The sequence below is a fragment of the Littorina saxatilis genome, linkage group LG2 (assembly GCF_037325665.1).
Source record: "Littorina saxatilis isolate snail1 linkage group LG2, US_GU_Lsax_2.0, whole genome shotgun sequence".
NCBI classification, from domain to species: domain Eukaryota; kingdom Metazoa; phylum Mollusca; class Gastropoda; order Littorinimorpha; family Littorinidae; genus Littorina; species Littorina saxatilis.
The window spans coordinates 95,377,173-95,383,882 of record NC_090246.1 but is presented as its reverse complement, the minus strand read 5'-3'; the positions used below and the strand labels follow the sequence as shown (position 1 = coordinate 95,383,882).

General features: G+C 40.6%; 1 protein-coding gene across 1 annotated transcript in view; it reads left to right on the top strand.

The window, feature by feature from the left end:
• The first annotated feature begins 212 nt into the window (after positions 1-212).
• LOC138960235 (uncharacterized) overlaps positions 213-6,710 on the top strand; it is an 83,836-nt gene continuing 77,338 nt past the window's right edge. Inside the window, exon 1 of the mRNA XM_070332035.1 lies at positions 213-373. The gene's annotated coding sequence lies outside the window, so the exon portion shown is untranslated. The remainder of the gene's footprint in view (positions 374-6,710) is intronic.

Here is a 6,710-nt window from a genome sequence, read left to right as displayed (position 1 = left end):
GTGAACTTGGGTAACAGATAGGAAGAGGGGGAGGGGGCAGGCATTGGGGAGGGACAGGGGGGGGGGGGGGGGGGGAGGGGAGGGGCAGTATTGCGCATGCACTCGTATAGACGTGTAAACCGAGCGAGATAAGTATAGGGTCTAGAAATAAGCTTGGTGTTGGCAGTGACCAGTTCACCGGTCGGAGTGGTCAGTTGGTTTGGCTGGCCCGCAAGGCAGCTTTACCTATATACTGTATACAATGACTTTTTAAATATACCTGCATAATACTACCTACCCGCGGGACTGCAAGGTGTGGTGGTAAAGGATTTGTCACACTCGGCAGAGATATGAGTGTTTGGAGCTGGTGCTGGCCACACAAGCTGAAATTGAGGTATGCTGGTGTCTGTTTTGACGTGGCGTTAATTGTGTTGTTGAGTTTGTTTAGAGTGTTGTTTTATGAGGTTGTTTTGGATAGCTGTTGCTGCTGTTGTTGTTGTTGTTGGTGGTGGTGGTGGTGGTGGTGGTGATGGCGGCTCATTGTAAATTTGTTGTTGCACATCTGGTTCGTTGTTGTTGAGCTGTTTTGTTTGTTTGTTTGTTTGTGTTTTATGGTACAATGGGATGCATATGTGTATCATTCTGTTTGCTACTATTTCTTTTAACTTTTTCTTTATTTATTTGGTGTTTAACGTCGTTTTCAACCACGAAGGTTATGTTTATGTCTACATTGTAAGTAGGGTCGGAGGCGTATGTACTGTCATCGTCGTCATCGCTGTTGTTGTTGTTGTTGTTGTTGTTGATGTATTTTTTAGCGTGGAATTTCCGTTTAAGTTGTGTTAGGAAACATGTGCACAATTCCTGAATGTCTTTTGAATTCAGTTTTATTTTACAAAATCTGTCCATTCACGCGTGTGTTTACTAACATTTCGTCCTTTTCTGTTCTTTTTTTCCTTTTTATATTTAGTCAAGTTTTGACTAAATATTTTAACATCAAGGGGGAATCGAAACGAGGGTCGTGGTGTATGTGCGTGTGTGCGTGTGTGCGTGCGTGCGTGTGTGTGTGTGTGTGTGTGTGTGTAGAGCGATTCAGACTAAACTACTGGACCGATCTTTATGAAATTTGACATGAGAGTTCCTGGGTATGAAATCCCCATACGTTTTTTTCATTTTTTTGATAAATGTCTTTGATGACGTCATATCCGGCTTTTCGGGAAAGTTGAGGCGGCACTGTCACACCCTCATTTTTCAACCAAATTGGTTGAAATTTTGGTCAAGTAATCTTCGACGAAGCCCGGGGTTCGGTATTGCATTTCAGCTTGGTGGCTTAAAAATTAATTAATGACTTTGGTCATTAAAAATCTGAAAATTGTAAAAAAAAAATAAAAATTTATAAAACGATCCAAATTTACGTTTATCTTATTCTCCATCATTTGCTGATTCAAAAAACATCTCAATATGTTATATTCGGATTAAAAACAAGCTCTGAAAATTAAATATATCAAAATTATTATCAAAATTAAATTGTCCAAATCAATTTAAAAACACTTTCATCTTTTTCCTTGTCGGTTCCTGATTCCAAAAACATATAGATATGATATGTTTGGATTAAAAACACGCTCAGAAAGTTAAAACAAAGAGAGGTACAGAAAAGCGTGCTATCCTTCTTAGCGCAACTACTACCCCGCTCTTCTTGTCAATTTCACTGCCTATGCCGTGAGCGGTGGACTACGAGTATACGGTCTTGCTGCGTTGCATTGCGTTCAGTTTCATTCTGTGAGTTCGACAGCTACTTGACTAAATATTGTATTTTCGCCTTACGCGACTTGTTCTTCTTCTTCTCTATCTGCTGTTTTGTTTGCTTATTTTTCCCCTTTTTGGGAGGCCTTTGACTTTAACTTGCATCACGTGGTATTTCTGTATTCTAGAAAGTAGCACAATGGACAGTATTGTGCAGATGTGAATAGTTGTAAATAAAAAAGGGATGGGATACTCAAATATCTCTTTGCACAGTCTGTCTCCGAAAGGACACCCAGTGTCGAGCATTCCCATGGGAGAAACCTCGGATGATATTACACCATAACTGCGCAAAAGAAAAGCAAAGTTATTTCTTGTCTAAATTTCTGCAAGCATTCGGATGGGTTGTTTTTTTCCACATTTAAAGGGGCTGTCTTATCTTCTTCTTTATTTCTATTTTTTTTAATTTGAGCATGTTTAATTTACTTTTCATGTATGCAATCGTTTAACACACACAAAAACATATGGAACGATAACAAGCGAGGGGGCTGTCTTATCAACGCGTGTGTGAAATCAGTTTGACCATAGGTTGTTCTTGATTGTCCCTGTTAACCTCAGAGGTGCAGACTCGGACCTGTTCTTACGCTGATCACTTTTGTTGATACAATCTGTGGAATGCGTACAGACACAGCGGACAAATAAGGAAATTCCTCTGCGACAACTACAGAGGATGTTAACAATAACGTTGAATACTCCCAACAGAAGGGTCAACAAAAAACAAACAAAACTAAAGCCCAACGTCTCAGTCTCTGCCTTGTCGCTAGGGCTTTCACCGACAATTTGACCACAGTTCCAAGTACTGATTTCCGTGAGAATGTATTCATTCACCCGACTCTCTGATCCGAAACAAGGGAACATTATAGTCGTGGAATGGCAAGTAGTCTGTGGGGGTATGCCATTTGATTCCGTGTGGATGCTTAGAGCGTACATATACCCTTTATTTTCCACCCGACGGAGGCCAACGGCGGTGTAATCGGAGAATGACAACATTTTCGGGTGAAATCCCACCGGGGTAGTGGTAAAATCGCGTGGCATTAAAACTGTAAACCCAAGTGAATTATCGCATACTTGGAACTACTCATAAAAGTTAAGTGGAACTTCTGAAAAAAGAGACGCAGCTGGAATGAACTGCTGAACACTTAATTTTACTTCTCTTTAGACCACCTTCAGGCGTATCGAAGGAAACTCCCTCGTTTTGAGTTCGTTGTTTAAGGAACCGGTATAAAGTCGTTTAAACTGGGGCAATGCACTGGTAACAAGGGTAAAAAACCAACACTTAATGGTCCCGGTGACCTTATTAAACGAGAAATCACGACGTTCTCGAGAATGATCTCCTGTTGTGGGGCTGGGAGATTTAAAGCAGAAGAGACTTCTGGGGCGCAGATGTTTATGGGAGGAATAATAAAATGGGAACGTTTTGTCCATCAAACACTGGGGTGATTGTGCCCCAAGGGGAACAAAGGCACGGCAGGTAGAAATCCGAGGTAAGAAAGAGTTATTTAGACTACCTGTGTCTTCGGTTACCTGACATTCCTTGAACAGGTATGTTTGCGTCCGCTTACTGTGGTTATAGGAGAAGATGGGCGGGGAAGGAGCGGGGTGGTGAAAAAGGGATAATGATACATGTACACAAAGTGTTCCTTCGACATTGAAGTGCACAGAGGCGCACTAAACACTGAATAAAGGGGTATACATTGACCATGGAAAGCGAAAGCAGAAAGGCAAATTAATTCTTACAGAAATAATGGCGTAAGAATTAGAACTGCATGCAGTTGCTCTTGTATGTTGTGTGTGTGTGTGTGTGTGTGTGTGTGTGTGTGTGTGTGTGTGTGTGTGTGTGTGTGTGTGTGTGTGTGTGTGTGTGTGTGTGTGTGTGTGTGGTTGTTTTATTTTTGTTTCGTGTGGATGTGTGTTTTGTGTTTTGTGTGTGTGTGAGTTTGTGTGTGTGTGTGTGTGTGTGTGTGTGTGTGTGTGTGTGGGGGGTTGTTTTATTTTTGTTTCGTGTGGATATGTGTTTTGTGTGTGTGTGAGTTTGTGTGCCGTGTGTGTGTGTGTGTGTGTGTGTGTGTGTGTGTGTGTGTGTGTGTGTGTGTGTGTGTGTGTGTGTGTGTGTGTGTGTGTGTGTGTGTGTCCGAAACTAATGGTAACAGAAATAATATCGAATGGGCCGTTCGATATTAGTTCTGTTACCATTCGTTTTACACCTTTTTCTATGTTCTCCAGATCCAAAAACAAAGAGACTGCCAACGTTTAAAAATTCAGAATAAAAAAATCAATAACAAACGTTCCAAAAACCTACCTTTCTTGTCTTTGATTCTATGTTCCCCAGAACTGTGTTTGTATGTACAAATGTTGTTGCCAGTATACAGGTTTCCTTGCATGTAAAATGTGCGTCAGTGCAACAGGTGTTTCGTGAATATTCTTATTACACAATTTGCACGGATGAGTTACTCGGTTGAGCGCAGATTCATATTACTGACTTTTAATCAAGCTTTTAGAGTCGCATTTCTTTGTGTGTGTCTGTGTATGTGTTGTTGTTGCTGGTGTTTTGTGCTTACTCCACTACAACCGTATTGCCCTTTACGTGCGCTTTATTACGTTGGTTGCTGTTGTTCGTATTATGTACTGTATTTTAGGATTTTATGTGCACATTTGGAATACATTTAATCAAGTGATAACATGTAATACATGTTGAATAAAACAAGTCTGCTTTCAAATTTTGCTGACATGATATTGGTCAGGTTGAAACTTCACAAGCAAGTAAAACACGCGATGTCCTTTTGCCAACACTTGTATAAGCCCACACCAAAGTTACATTGACCGCTCAGAGAGAGAAGGTGGGGGGGGGGGGGGGGGTGATAGAAAAAGGGAGAGGGAGAAAGAGGGGGAGAAGGATAGAGTAGTTAGGAGCAAGGTGGGGGAGGGGGGGGAGAGATAGGCTACAGAGAGAGTGAGAGACAGAGAGAAGGAAACATGAGACAGAAAGAAAGATGCACGCACAGACACCGAAAGAATTCCAACAAGAGTTCATGAAAACAGTTCATGAAAAGGACCATCAGACCGTGCCTTTGTCTAAGAGTCTAGCTGGGTGGGTTCATTCAGGCGTGGCAAAACCACCAGCGTAAACGATGTTATTTTTCCATTTTCTTCATCTCTTGGTGGCTGGTATTTTTTTCTCTCTCCTTGTGTGTGGTTAACACACGTCAGTTCTATGATGTTCTAGGACAAAAAGCAATACAACGCATACTGGATAGCGTGGACAGATATGTATTCGTGCTAGAGCACAAGCACGCACGCCCTAATCTTTGGTTTAAACAATGTTTATTCATATGTTACATGTTCAGGAAATGTACATGGACATAAGGTGAAAACAACAACCAGCCTACGCCTTATGGCGGTGTCTTCACACACATTTACAAGAAGAACAGTCAAGCCCTTACACAGTAAGCAAACACAATCCGTAGATTTTACACAAAATATTATTCAAATTTAGAAGAGAAAAGAAAAGAAGGTGAGAAAAATCCTAATCTTTCAAGTGCGTGTACAGAATTATCAGTCATAGTCAATGGCACGGTCATTCCCGTGACGACAGCTCGACTCACCATCTCATATCTTTCAAGGGGACAAGACTATCCCTCCACTTGGGCACATACCAAAAACAAGTCGCGTAAGGCGAAATTACTACATTTAGTCAAGCTGTGGAACTCACAGAATGAAACTGAACGTAGTCCGCCGCTAGTGCAAAAGGCAGTGAAAGTGACGAGCCTGTTTGGCGCGGTAGCGGTTGCGCTGTGCTTCATAGCACGCTTTACTGTACCTCTCTTCGTTTTAACTTTCTGAGCGTGTTTTTAATCCAAACATATCATATCTATATGGTTATGGAATCAGGAACCAACAAGGAATAAGATGAAATAGTTTTTAAAACGATTTTGGAAATTTAATTTTAATCATAATTTTTATATTTTTAATTTTCAGAGCTTGTTTTTAATCCGAATATAACATATTTATATGTTTTTGGAATCAGAACATGATGAAGAATAAAATAAAAGTAATTTTGGATCGTTTTATGATTTTAATTACAATTTTCAGATTTTTAATGACCAAAGTCATTAATTAATTTGTAAGCCTCCATGCTGAAATGCAATACCGAAGTCCGGCCTTCGTCGAAGATTGCTTGGCCAAAATTTCAATCAATTTGATTGAAAATTGAGGGTGTGACAATGCCGCCTCAACTTTTACAAAAAGCCGGATATGACGTCATAAAAGACATTTATCGAAAAAATGAAAAAAAAATATCTGGGGATATCATACCCAGGAACTCTCATGTAAAATTTCATAAAGATCGGTCCAGTAGTTTACTCTGAATCGCTCTACACACACACACGCACAGACACACACACACACACACACACACACACACACACACACACACACACACACACACACACGACACACATGCAGTGACACACACACACACACACACATACACCACGACCCTCGTCTCGATTCCCCCCTCTATGTTAAAACATTTAGTCAAAACTTGACTAAATGTAATGAACAGCCTGAGTACATCCTGCCGGCACAGAGTTGCCATTTTTGGAAATAATTATTTCGCAGATTGACACCAGTGGCTTTGAATTAAAAAAATAATCCTACTCTGTGGAGAAAGTATATAGGCTGTTGGTTTACTGTATATGTTCAAGTGGAGGAATAGCCTTATTCCATGTAAAAGTCTGGCCAGATTGACCTGCAGAGCCAAATCGTTTACACTGGAAGAGCTGGGTTTTTTAATTATTTTTGTATTAAGCTCGCTCGGTTGTTTTGATGTTTTTAGTTAACGCCCATGGTCTTTTTCCTGGTGCTTTCTGTCAAATGTATTCTCGGATGACTGTGAATTCATGAACTCTTCACTGACTTCTCACCTTTCATCAGCC